This window comes from Polyergus mexicanus, unplaced genomic scaffold, assembly GCF_030449975.1.
Source record: "Polyergus mexicanus isolate NDT 795.1 unplaced genomic scaffold, iyPolMexi1.0 SCAF_26, whole genome shotgun sequence".
Lineage (NCBI taxonomy): Eukaryota > Metazoa > Arthropoda > Insecta > Hymenoptera > Formicidae > Polyergus > Polyergus mexicanus.
In genome coordinates this window covers 3,677,399-3,692,941 of record NW_027223346.1, presented here as the reverse complement: position 1 = coordinate 3,692,941, position 15,543 = coordinate 3,677,399, and positions in this window count along the sequence as shown.

Sequence of the window (15,543 nt, the reverse complement as noted above, 5' to 3'; positions counted from 1 at the left end):
CAAAGCACTATTAACTTAACAATTATGATCAATTATTGTTTCCTTCGTGGTATTCGGGTATCAGCAAATGAATGAATGTAATTAAAAAAGATTCATACTGAATTTTGGCTTTATAACGGTCCTTCGATCGAAGTTAAGCGATTTCTTTTTCCCCCTCGTTTCTCGTATTGAGAATCACGTTATTTAAGGCGCTGCCAAGTGAAAAGAATGAAGAGAAACGAACGAGTATCGTTGAAACACACATTACGTCATATGGAAAAAAGCAATATTGAGTAATAATTTAAACGAAGCGCAATAGCAGATTAATTGTTGTTATTGCCTATATGGCGGGTGAAATAAAGTATTACAGCGCATTATACGCGAGCGCGTATACAATCCATTATGAAGTTTACGCGAAACTTTTTCGCGTTTCTGCCTAATCGCGCGGCAATAATTGCCCACGCAACGGATTCACCGTTGAATGCAAATTGCTACACTTGTTCAAGCTCAAATATTCAAAATCAACCACGGCTTTTAACAATGGACAATTATATTATAATTAACGCTTAAAAAGTACACACACGATCCTCCTCGCGCACTCAAACGCGATTTCACACTGTCAACATTTAAGATTATTCCGATCTGATAGAACTCTTTTCTCGTTGGAGATTCTTACACGACGCAGTTCCGTAAAAAATCTGCGATCAGGATATATTGTAATAGATACACACGCATTTGCTATGCGGTAGATAAACACGTATACCAATAAATTCGCTGACACGCGCGTACGTTTACACACATCCAGCAACACATTCACACAAACGTAGCACACAGTGAGAAATCAGATTGCACTTCTTCTCAAAGAATTGTCGACATCGATCCCTCGATCACTTTTTACGCACCCTCTATTCCTCCTCTAAAATACGTTTTTTAGAGTGGTTGGTTTAGCGTGTCTTTGCTGCGCGAAACGAAATTACGCGTTTGATTTTGGTTTCCTCGAACCGTTTCGTGAGAGCCGCTTGTCGGGATAATTTGGAAAAAAAAAATGCGATCCTGGCTTTTCCGACGATGTGAATAGCTCCGAAAATATCGAAAAAAATACCTCGGAGCTTATAGATAGATAAGCAATTATGAAATACATAAATATTTCATGCAGTAGCAACAGTGGTTCCCGAAATGACGTGCTTCGCTTTCAGAGAGACATGTATATTAGATCCAAAAAAGGGTTACGAGTTTATTTAAGAATTTCCTACTTTCGTGGATAACAAACTATAAACTATATAAAAACTTTTTATTGTAAAAAAATTATTTTTGGAATATTAAACGAGGGTGCGTTAATTGGTGGCTTAAATGGGTTTAGAATAATTTTTAATATTATATTATATTTATTATATATAGAAAATTATAGTATTGCAACTTCAGAGAATATGCAGATTAATTATTAAAAATTGAATATTGTCAGAGATTGATGATCATATAAAGTCACTTTTAATTATATATTCGCGCGATAGAAAATTTTGTTATCAAAAATTGTGCTATAAGTATGACAGATAGAACGAAAGACTTCAGAAGAGTAAAAACTATGTTTTAAAGTCAGATTTAATTCTAAAGAATAAAAGTTTTACATAAATCACTGTAAGCATAAACTCCCTCCTCATTTACCGAACACATGTAAATTAATAAAAACTACTTTGAACAGAAAAAAAGAAGCACCATCGGTTGAACCCGAAATATTGAAAGAATTTCAAGTTAGGTAATTGACTGTTCGCGTATATCTAGTCTTAAGCCTGAATCACGGAGCCAAGTAGGACGAGAATCTTATTTGAAGTTTGATGATTTTTCTCATAAGAAATTGATAATCTTTTCTGTTTGAGTTCTGTGTTATGTGTGTCTACGCTCTTTTTCGTTACAATTTAATTGCGCTCGCACTAACTCGTTCATTGCCGATTATAGTGCACTGTTGTCTACGCTCTCGCAAGTTCTGAATAATCAGGCTACCGGTGTGTTGTTCGTACAAATAAGAATCGGCGATGAATGAGTTAAGCTTCCTCATCCAGATTTTCGACACGTGGTCTGAGGAACAGTCGTCGTTTTCCTAAGTTACTTATGTTAATAGAGGCTTGCTAAATAGTGGGTACGTTCGATATATTATTGAAATGACGAACGACGACGATCCATTTTGGGGGATACGCGTACGAATATGATATGAATATAACCCCATATACAAAATATGTATATAAGTTATATATACACTCACAAGGCATCATGCTATATTCTAAGTATATGATGTAATTACACTTGGCGTATGTTCATATGTGCCGTCACACGTAACTGACAACTGTTAATATTCTTCCTGCGTGCAAAAGTACGAACTTCAGTAAGGATTTGCTAACCGTCGAACTAATCAATGTCATAGGACTTCATCGAAATTGTCATTACTATAGTTATTCATACGTTATGTGATTCTCATTAATTTTTATCGATACGTGCGCAGCGGTAATAATTACAGAAACGGAACGATTTGACAAAAAGTGAATCTTTTGAGATGTTACTTCCGATCAATTAGCGCTCGTAGAATTATATAGTTATTGAATCTGCTGATCCATTTTTTTCAAAAGATTCATTATTTGACAAACACGGTATTATAATTGCAAAGTATTATCAGTTCTTCAATTAGTTGGTTTTTTGATCAACGAATATCGTATCTTTTTGGTATAGTTTCTGTTTTATATAATATTTATACATATATTTATTACATAAGACATAAGATATCAAATCGTCTGCCGCAAGACTGTAATTCAATTGATGCTATTCAGAACGGTCGTTTAATAATTTGGAATGTACGCTCTCTCATATAATTCAGATTCTGGTTAAAGCGCATTACACAAATTAATATAACATAAGATTATGTCGCTAGAACAATCTTTCGTATATTTTGCAATATTTTAATAGCCGTGTTATATTTTAGTATCCGTTTACGCCGACTGTATACGAGCCATAGAAAAATGTATGTATATTGCGTCAATTTACTGCGTAATAAATAAAAATTTTAAACGGTATCTAGAAGATAACGAAACAATGCACACACGTATATGTACTACATTGTTTTATTATCATCTGGATATTATATCTTCCTTATACATGCGTCAGATTAATGCAGCATTTACGCAGCATCTTTTTGTCCCTCGTACGCAGCTGGGCTAAAGTTCAAAAAATATGAATGTTTTGCGTTTGCATTTCTATTTATTTGTTTATTCATAATTTATTGTATTATCATTTAATAATAATATATATATATATATATATATATGAAACAAAAATTGACGAAAGACTCCGAAACATTAATAATTAAGAAAGTAAAAATAGACATTAGGAGCCAGTGCATTGTGTAATTTTTAGCACAAAATTTTTACGCTGAAGATGGTAAAAAAAAAAAAGACCGAAACGTTCGCATTTATTGTACGATTAATCCTTAATAAATTTCTTTGCTGGCTTCTAACATCTATTTTTAATTTCTTAATTATTAATATATTTGGAAATTATAGATTTATATATATATATATATATATATATATATATATATATATATATATATATAATATTATTATTTTGATTATAAAATCACAAGGTAAGAAAAGTTGATTTTTTATATGTATTAAAATTTACATATCAAATAGATCTGTGACATATATAACACGGCTTAGTTTAATATTATAAATTGTTCAAAATTTTTATTTTACTTTTCTGTGCAATAAATAAATATTATTTATTATAAAATTAATAAATATCAATAAAATTATTATTTACGAGGAATTACAAACATTACGGTGCTGTAAAATATATAGCCTTTCTTCAGATTTCTAATGTTTTTGAAATTATGTGTAAATATATTATTTCAGAAATTGCATACTCACAAATACATCATTTGATACATTCATGTGTAACGTGTTATAAATCTGTATATTTTATATTTTTTAGAAGATTATATATACAGAATGATTCACATAATTGTACAAGCAATTTGTTCGTATTATATTGTTATTAAAAACTGAACGATTTATAAATTTTTATAGTGCTATTATTTTATTGCATACATACATACACATACACACACACGACGCCAATTGATGAATTAAGAATACCATCGTCGATTCTAGACATTTAATAAAAGTTCCGATTTGTTTCTACGGCTACAAATTATAATAATTCGACAAATATTGTACGTTAGGTTTAATAACATCTTATTATTCATATCGGACATGTAGCGAACGAGAGGAAAACCAAACTTTCGGGCATACTTTCTGTGATTCGCAGCGAAAGGATCGCAATAGCGGTAAAAAGGAGCAATGGTGAAAAAGCTCGACGGCATGCATATAGCTTGCAATGAGGAAACTTGCAATATAACAAGCAATAACTAAGCCCCTTTTAATTCCATGTATATTAAATGATTATGTGGATGCTTAAACGAGATTTATTGAATTATAAACGAGCAAGCCAAGGGATAAGATGAAATACCAATTTTACATATTCTTACTAATCGTAAACGATTACAGTACATATAGTGACATACTAAATTATACGATTATGTATCGACTTAAAAGAAAAAGAACAAAAAATGATATATATATACACACACACATAACAATAGGCGGCCTGCTAGCGAGCAAGCGAGCAGACACTAATTTAATCTACGTAAGTACGTAAAAGTTTCAATTTTACACTACCGATAATAATGACATAATGATAAGACTATATAAGATATATTGATGATTTATAATAATTATAACATTGTACAGAATATTTATGAAAGGCCCGCTGCTGGGGGGAGAATCGAGCGATTCTTTTTTCGCGAATGTTAAATCGCGATCGCGATTGTTGCGAGAAATAGATACACCTGTTCAATCACTCGAGCAAGATTTGAAGCGAAAGTCAAACGAAGGAAAGATCGATTCTCTGTTCAAAAGCGGCCAGACTATAATGGATGTTTTGTAAGATAAACACAAAACAATCGCGGATCGCCGAGATTGCGTTCGAGGAAGCGAATCGATCGATTGGCTCGATTAAAAAAATTTCATCGCACGCGTCGACGATACTTTTCTCAAATAGGGAAAGAGATACCGAGAGAGATCGGTCGATTGCGCGATACTCGAGCGATTATGGGGGAATACTCGGTCCCGGGATATTTAAATGGGAAAAGCGCAAGAGATAGGAACAAAAGATAGAAAGTGAGAAATTATCCGCCATGAGGTACGAGCGAGGGCCGATAATCTAATTAATTGTGTATGTATACAAACAAAAATAAATATAATATTGCGATTATAAATATTAAACTGATAAAGAATAACAATATTATACCCTTCTGTACATATAAATATATATTATATGATATGCGATGATTATTGCGATATGATTTATTTTATATATATATATATATATATATATATATATATATATATATATATATACATAAATATAAATATAACTCATGAATTTACATTATTATGTTTATTATTGTTTACTTATGATTATTAAAATTATTATCATTGCGACGATGACGAGGATAATGATGATGAAGATGATGATGATGATGACGATTATTATTATTATTATTATTATGATAATATTATTAATATTTAAGAAAAGGTTCACAACGTGCCGTGTGTATGTGGGAATAAAATATATAATATAATGGACATTGTTCAATTCAATCTAATGTCTTTGTGGTTTATTATTTCCTATTTCCCTTTTAAGATATTATTGGAATGCTATAAAAACTTGGCTCTATTAAATTAAAAATGTAACGAGTACATTAATTTGATTAGTATATGTTTTGTAGCGCTAAATGTTTTTAATTAAAACTTTTATATATACGTAAATACAATATATTCCATTATTTTAAATGACTTTGCAATTTAAATATAGAATCTTTTTAATATGTAAGAAATAATAATAAATCAATTTTTATAGCATAAGTTTTTATTAATTAGCGTGCAATTTTTTAATTTCACTATTATACTTTTGGTTTCGATAAAATAACACTGTATATTATATAAGACTTTTTCCACACTTATTAAATAAATGATTTATGAAAAAAGATCTAGCAACTGCTTTCATTCTTCTTTCTGGCGAAAGTTTCTCTCGCTATATTATAGTTGACGTGATTATACGTATAAAAGAAATTTTTCTTTGAAATTTGAAAAGAGTCTTTCAGATAATGCATACTTGTGAGAAATTTTTTGAATCTTAAAGAACTTTTATTGTTTCCGAAAAAAAAGAGAATTCTTTTAGAAAAATACAAATACATAACTATTTCTTGTTTGTTACATATGTCTATGGCGTAATGAAATGCATATTTAGAAAAAAGTTATATTTGGAAGAGTTCAAAACACATCGATTTTTCAATATTTATATGATTTAAAACTTTTATGTTTCGAAAATATGCTCTAAAAATTTTAAACTTTTACATCTCTCGAGAATATTCTATCAAAATTTTTTTTTAAATAATAGGATACAACCATATCTGGAAACTAAGAACGCGCGCATCATGCACTTTTCCTCGTGTATTTGTTCATTTTAATATTGTAATATTCGATTTCTATTGTTAAGCTGTGTCCTATAGAGAATATATATTCAATTAATATTTTGCACTATTGTAATCTTTTTTATCAAAAAATGATTATATTAAAACAAAGTAAATCAGAATTTCTTTCTTTCTCTTTTTATTTTTTTTTCGATTTATGTTATTTTTTTTAATACTATGTCTTTCTTTTTATTTTATTATTTTATTATTTTGAAATCTCAAGAAGATAAATATGAAATTCATATGAATGTTGAAGAAGACATGTTTATCTAGATTTATTTTTATTTTACAACGTAATATTTAATAAAAATTGTATACAGTCTAAATATTTTGTATAACGTAATTTATGCTATTAATTTTGAAATATTCTGGCAATTATAGCGGCATCCTGCTAGCTTTTTATTTGGTATGTAATAAGTGTTTTTGAATGTACGGAAATAGCGACCTATTTCATCATTAGTTATAGCGCCTAAAATAAAAAACACAAATAAAAAATAGATTGATAATAACTAATATAAATGAAATATAAAATGAAATAATATAATATACAAAAAGAATATAACTAAAATAAAAGTTTAATTAAAAAAAAAACAAGATAAACCAAACTAAAAAACGTTATTTTACATTGTGTAGAAACAGGTAAGCTCATAGAATAAACAAATATAATTTGAAAGTAAAGATGCGTTTAATGATATTCATATCTTCTTCCACGTAACATATTTCATTATTTTCGGTAAGAATTATATAATATATCTGTTGCTCTATAACACTATAATCAGGGCATCGGCCAAACAAAGTACGAGCAGGTTTTGATGAACTTAATATTTAACAAATATATTAATTTAGAATTTCTTTTATATTGCCATTATACATGTTCTTTTGGTAAATTTTCGTGTAATTTACAAAAAAAAGAAAATTTTATATATAAATTATAGTATTATTAATAGAATTATAATTATAATACAATATATTACAATATATAATTATATATAAATTAAATTATAATACAATTATAATTACAATTAATTAATTTACAATTGTAATTAGAGTACAATTTACAATTAATGATGCTATCAGTATCAAAAAGATAAATCCGATATATCCACACGATAATGCACATAATTTGATACAGCATTTACATCCAAAAGTTCAATATTACATAAATTGACATACCAATATAATACATGTACAAATTTTAATCTCTAATAAAATAAAATGTGCCATATATTTATTAAATTTTGTTACATAACAAATGTCAGTTTTTTATTTACATAATGAATATAAATGCAATTTTTGATTTATTAAAAAAATATGTATCATATTATGTATATATTTTTAAAATTTGTTATAATTAATTTTAATTTTTTTACATTTTAATTTTTAATTTGAATTGTAGAAAAATTATTGATTTATAATTTTAATTTTTTTTATTTTAGTTGGTTCCTAACGCCCACTTTCGCGATTATCGAAATTGGGGGAAAAAATTTGTCCTAACTGCATGCCCCACTCCCATGTCCTACTCGCGTGTCCTACTCGCATGTCCTATTCGCATGTCCTACTCGCGTACTCTAATAGAATGACCCGCATATTGCTTCCGTTGGACCAGTTAGACCTACCTTTCGTTTATCCTGGCCATATTTATTCTGGCTACATCTAATCAGAGATGTAACTTCGACCACTATCAAAGAGTGAAACAGGAAGGAGGAAAATTCCTTCCGATGCCAGCTGATTATTATCGCCGGTGTATGAGCGTAATTTTACGCTCATTTATGTCGTGAAATATTACGACCGTTTGTCATGCATCGTTTTAATATAATTTTACTTTAATTAATATAATGCCAAATTATTAATCATAATTAATTGATTGAATTCTTATAATAATATTAAAATTAATTGATTGAAATTCTTATAATAATATCAAAATTAATTGACGATTGAATACTTATAATAATATCAAAATTAATATTGATTGAATTCTTATATAATAATATAATATTATTTTTAATAATATATAATTTATATTAAAATAGAGTTAATAAAATATTTCTATTTTATATACTTTAATATATCAGTAATTTGGCTTTACATCAATTAAAGCAAAACTAATTGATATGATAATATATAGATGAATGGGCTATGAAAAATTAGGATAAAATCGGCGTAATATGAAAATAAGTTTTTTTTATTTTATACAATTAAAAAAATGAGTAGCGACTTCTTCATTAAACAAATAAAATTTATCAATTGAAACAAATATTTTATATTTTTTGTAAATTTTTATTTTTATTTCTACCTTAAATTATAGTATATTAAATTGTAATATATAACTGTAATATATTTCAATGGAAAAATCTATTGAAAGTTATTTTATTTAATCTATTCTAGCCCATCCATTTTGAGGCAACGGATCTATCTACAAACTACAATTTTCATCTACAATCTACAAATCTACGAATCTGTTACCTCAAAATAAAATAAAGTCAGTTTTATCACTCACCGGCACTGATGCGCAACAGCGGAATTGTTGGACTTGAGGCTGCGTTGTCTGTAACATACAAATAAGTCCAAATTATAACAGCGTCTAAAATAAAATTAATATTTCATGCGGAATATTTTATATCCGATGCGTACAATACTAAGAAGTTCTATATAAATATAGAACCATTTTATAAATTATAAAAAGACTTTCTTTCTATAGAAATTTTTATAGGATTTATATAAAAGTTTTTCTTTTTAATTTTCTCTTGTTTAATTCAAATAAAAAGACCGAATTAATGCGCGTACGTGATTTTTAACAACTGATATACAAATAATAAATAATACTCACCCTAGGGTTGTTCCGCTGGTGCAGGATGCCTCTCCTAGGCCTCCTCCTCCTCTCAGAATGTCAGGGTCGCTACGTTGTTCTGTAACATGCAAATAGAAGATCGAAATTATAGCAGCGCTCAAAATAATTAATATTTAAAAAAAATTTATTATATACGCATTGAATTTTGTATTCAATGCATATATTAATATGCAAATTAATAAAATTTTATAAATTTTGAAAAAAAAACACCACTAATAATTCTAATAATTCTATATAAAAAAGCTATAATCTAATAATAGAAACTTTTACAAGATTATAGCTTTCATATAAAAATCTTTTTCTCTGATTCTCTTTTGTCTAAATCATATAAATAAAAAGCCAAATTACGCGATTAATTGTTTAAATTAAATTGTACGTAAATTGTACGCAATTAATAAATAATTAATATACAAATAACAAATTACTTACCACAGGGTTGTTCCACTGGTGCCTGATGCCTCTCCTAGGCCTCCTCCTCCACTCAGGTTGATTCACACGCGCGATACTTAAACGGTACTCTCGCACTTTTATTAAAAGATTACTTCCGCACTTGTACGCGCGATACTTTGAACGACACTCCCGCACTTTCGAATTTCGGCACGATCGAACCTCGCTTCACGTGAGAATCACACTTCGAGTCGACAAGTCGGGAATTCACCGATTACTTCGAGCAAAGGTTAAGCGGAAGCGGAAGAAGACGAAATCGATCGATGGAAGAATCGCGAATGGGGTTCGCTCGACTCTTGACCCGCGCCTGCTCCCATCGAGGGCCGACTAGAACATCGTTAGGAACGATTTCATACGAACCACCAAGTCTCTATCATACAGACTGAGCCGGGTTTATCGTAAGGCTGGTAGACGGGTCGAGAATGAAGATACCCACCTTCTACGTGCTAACAATCTAGCATTTCGAAAGCGGGAGATCAACTTCTCTAGCGAGCGAAAATCGAACCTAATTAGAACAGCCGACTCCTCAGATGCCAAACATTTTAGTATTTCTACAATGTGCTGTTAGACGGTACAAGAGAAGGGACCCATTAACGACGATTCCAAAGCGATCGACCGAACTCTAACCGATTCGGGCCGAACCGTTCGTCGGAGCAGAACGTGCCCTCAACAGCCGATTCTCGAACCGAAGTTCAAGATTAACCGCGCGAACATGCATCTATACTATGCACGAACATACGTTGCTACGCGGCCGGCATTCACCTCAGCCGCGATACTGAGGCGTTTTAACGTTGCGCCTACATTAATATATTAAATTTATTAATACATAAATATTTATATAATATATAATATTAACATAGTATTAATATTAACTGATATTAATATAAAATTAATTATATTAATAGGTATTAATATATTAATAATTGCAACGCTGAGAGACATCCCATTTAGTCGGCGACAAAGTATGATTCTCGGTAACAATCGTGAAAACGAGATAAAAGTCCAACGCGAAGACGCGACGACGCGAAAACGCGATACCGCGACAACGCGACGCATCGTTGCTCGTACGGCACGATGACGGCAACGACGACGCACTAATGTGCGTTCAACGCACAAATGCGCGTGCCACATATGAGTCATTGTGCGACTCGTGGCAATGCTGTAGGGACACGCGACGCGAAAGACGCGAAAGCCGTCCGCGACACGATGACGGTGCCGACGACGCGACAAGCCATCCGCGGCACGATGACAGCACCAACGATACGGCGGGCCGTCCGCGGCACGATGACAGCAACGACGACGCTGGGTACTTGGTTTCCCCTTCACAGTAAACCTTGAGGACCCTTAGGACCTTAAGGCATACCGTCCAGGTACTGAAGCCACTCCACCACGTCAAGGTGTACCCATGGAGGGTTATTTTATACAATATATAATTTTCTAATATAATATATAATTTAAGAGAGAGGAAAAATATATTTTATAATTGAGAGATTAACTATATCGCAGATACTCCTTTTTTTCCTCGATTAAAAGAGATGCGATATAGATATGTTTTGAAAAACAAGCAATACATGTATAATATTATACGATAATTTAGATTGGATCTCGTACATTATTAAAGAAACGAAAAAAGAACGAGCAATGTATAATTAAGTTTTGAGACTCGCTTTGCATTTCCGTTTGATCCGTTTGTGCTGCCATTTTAGAGGGTTATTTACAACTCAATACTCAACACGTGGTGCCAGTTTTAAATTATTTGATTCAATAATTAATGAGATACAGTTATGCAAAGTAGTGTTAAAAATTTGTTTAAAAATCGGTGTAATGGAAGGAACGCTCGACAATACACCAACATTAAATTCTGTGCTAAATTAGAGAAGTCTCTAACAGAAATGTTACAAATGATTCAACAAGCCTACGAAGAGTCAGCTATGCATAAGAGTACCGTTTCAGAGATATAGATGACATAAACAAAATGTAAATCACATTTTAAAAGGGCTTGCTTCAGAAAACTAGGTTTGCTGAATCATTTGTAACGGTTCTGTTAGAGACTTGACTAATTTAACGCAGAATTTAATGTTGGCGCGTTGTCAAGCGTTCTTTCCATTACACCGATTTAAAAAAAAAATTATATTAGTACAACTTTGCGTAATTGTATCTCATTATATATATATATATATGCGGGGAATATTAAAGTTTATAAAATATATTTTAAATTATGAATAATTATATTTATTAAACGATTGATGTATCGCGAAGTCTTGTATTAATTACTCGATTTTACGAATCGATTGTTTAATTGCTCGATCTTAATCCGAATCATATTTAGATGCTGTTAAAAGTCAAACGATAAAGCGTCGAAAATATATTTAATTTTAAATTTTATTTTTGAAGAAATAATTATTTCTTATTGTAGTAATGTATTGTATTTAAAAGATAAGTAGATAATCATCTTATCAAATTATTGTCCGGTACTTGTCGCGATCGCGTTTAGAAAACGAATTTGACGGAGCGTCTCGCACAACTACTTTACTGCGCGGATGTCGTCGTGTGAATGATAACACATAAGAAAGGAATTTGATGTCGACAGAGCGTCCCACCCCACTATAGTTCTTTTTCAAGTGTCGCTGTATAAGTAATAACAAAATCATGATACGTAAACAATAGCGCGCCAATGTTTACGCCGCCAAGACCGAGTATCATATTATTGAAAAGTCGTTGCCGAAATATTTTATATGTACAATTATATTATATATATATATATATATATATATATATATATATATATATATACGCGGAATATATTAAAGTTTATATAAAATATATTTTAAATTATGATTAATTATATTTATTAAACGATTGATGTATCGCGAAGTCTTGTATTAATTACTCGATTTTGCGAATCGATTGTTTAATTGCTCGATCTTAATCCGAATCATATTTAGATGCTGTTAAAAGTCAAACGATAAAGCGTCGAAAATATATTTAATTTTAAATTTTATTTTTGAAGAAATAATTATTTCTTATTGTGATAATGTATTGTATTTAAAAGATAAGTAGATAATCATCTTATCAAATTATTGTCCGGTACTTGTCGCGATCGCGTTTAGAAAACGAATTTGACGGAGCGTCTCGCACAACTACTTTACTGCGCGGATGTCGTCGTGTGAATGATAACACATAAGAAAGGAATTTGATGTCGACGGAGCGTCCCACCCCACTATAGTTCTTTTTCAAGTGTCGCTGTATAAGTAATAACAAAATCATGATACGTAAACAATAGCGCGCCAATGTTTACGCCGCCAAGACCGAGTATCATATTATTGAAAAGTCGTTGCCGAAATATTTTATATGTACAATTATATTATATATATATATATATATATATATATATATATATATATATATATATACGCGGAATATATTAAAGTTTATATAAAATATATTTTAAATTATGATTAATTATATTTATTAAACGATTGATGTATCGCGAAGTCTTGTATTAATTACTCGATTTTGCGAATCGATTGTTTAATTGCTCGATCTTAATCCGAATCATATTTAGATGCTGTTAAAAGTCAAACGATAAAGCGTCGAAAATATATTTAATTTTAAATTTTATTTTTGAAGAAATAATTATTTCTTATTGTGATAATGTATTGTATTTAAAAGATAAGTAGATAATCATCTTATCAAATTATTGTCCGGTACTTGTCGCGATCGCGTTTAGAAAACGAATTTGACGGAGCGTCTCGCACAACTACTTTACTGCGCGGATGTCGTCGTGTGAATGATAACACATAAGAAAGGAATTTGATGTCGACGGAGCGTCCCACCCCACTATAGTTCTTTTTCAAGTGTCGCTGTATAAGTAATAACAAAATCATGATACGTAAACAATAGCGCGCCAATGTTTACGCCGCCAAGACCGAGTATCATATTATTGAAAAGTCGTTGCCGAAATATTTTATATGTACAATTATATTATATATATATATATATATATATATATATATATATATATATATATATACGCGGAATATATTAAAGTTTATATAAAATATATTTTAAATTATGATTAATTATATTTATTAAACGATTGATGTATCGCGAAGTCTTGTATTAATTACTCGATTTTGCGAATCGATTGTTTAATTGCTCGATCTTAATCCGAATCATATTTAGATGCTGTTAAAAGTCAAACGATAAAGCGTCGAAAATATATTTAATTTTAAATTTTATTTTTGAAGAAATAATTATTTCTTATTGTGATAATGTATTGTATTTAAAAGATAAGTAGATAATCATCTTATCAAATTATTGTCCGGTACTTGTCGCGATCGCGTTTAGAAAACGAATTTGACGGAGCGTCTCGCACAACTACTTTACTGCGCGGATGTCGTCGTGTGAATGATAACACATAAGAAAGGAATTTGATGTCGACGGAGCGTCCCACCCCACTATAGTTCTTTTTCAAGTGTCGCTGTATAAGTAATAACAAAATCATGATACGTAAACAATAGCGCGCCAATGTTTACGCCGCCAAGACCGAGTATCATATTATTGAAAAGTCGTTGCCGAAATATTTTATATGTACAATTATATTATATATATATATATATATATATATATATATATATATATATATATATATATATACGCGGAATATATTAAAGTTTATATAAAATATATTTTAAATTATGATTAATTATATTTATTAAACGATTGATGTATCGCGAAGTCTTGTATTAATTACTCGATTTTGCGAATCGATTGTTTAATTGCTCGATCTTAATCCGAATCATATTTAGATGCTGTTAAAAGTCAAACGATAAAGCGTCGAAAATATATTTAATTTTAAATTTTATTTTTGAAGAAATAATTATTTCTTATTGTGATAATGTATTGTATTTAAAAGATAAGTAGATAATCATCTTATCAAATTATTGTCCGGTACTTGTCGCGATCGCGTTTAGAAAACGAATTTGACGGAGCGTCTCGCACAACTACTTTACTGCGCGGATGTCGTCGTGTGAATGATAACACATAAGAAAGGAATTTGATGTCGACGGAGCGTCCCACCCCACTATAGTTCTTTTTCAAGTGTCGCTGTATAAGTAATAACAAAATCATGATACGTAAACAATAGCGCGCCAATGTTTACGCCGCCAAGACCGAGTATCATATTATTGAAAAGTCGTTGCCGAAATATTTTATATGTACAATTATATTATATATATATATATATATATATACGCGGAATATATTAAAGTTTATATAAAATATATTTTAAATTATGATTAATTATATTTATTAAACGATTGATGTATCGCGAAGTCTTGTATTAATTACTCGATTTTGCGAATCGATTGTTTAATTGCTCGATCTTAATCCGAATCATATTTAGATGCTGTTAAAAGTCAAACGATAAAGCGTCGAAAATATATTTAATTTTAAATTTTATTTTTGAAGAAATAATTATTTCTTATTGTGATAATGTATTGTATTTAAAAGATAAGTAGATAATCATCTTATCAAATTATTGTCCGGTACTTGTCGCGATCGCGTTTAGAAAACGAATTTGACGGAGCGTCTCGCACAACTACTTTACTGCGCGGATGTCGTCGTGTGAATGATAACACATAAGAAAGGAATTTGATGTCAGTACTCTGCGTTGATACCACTGCTT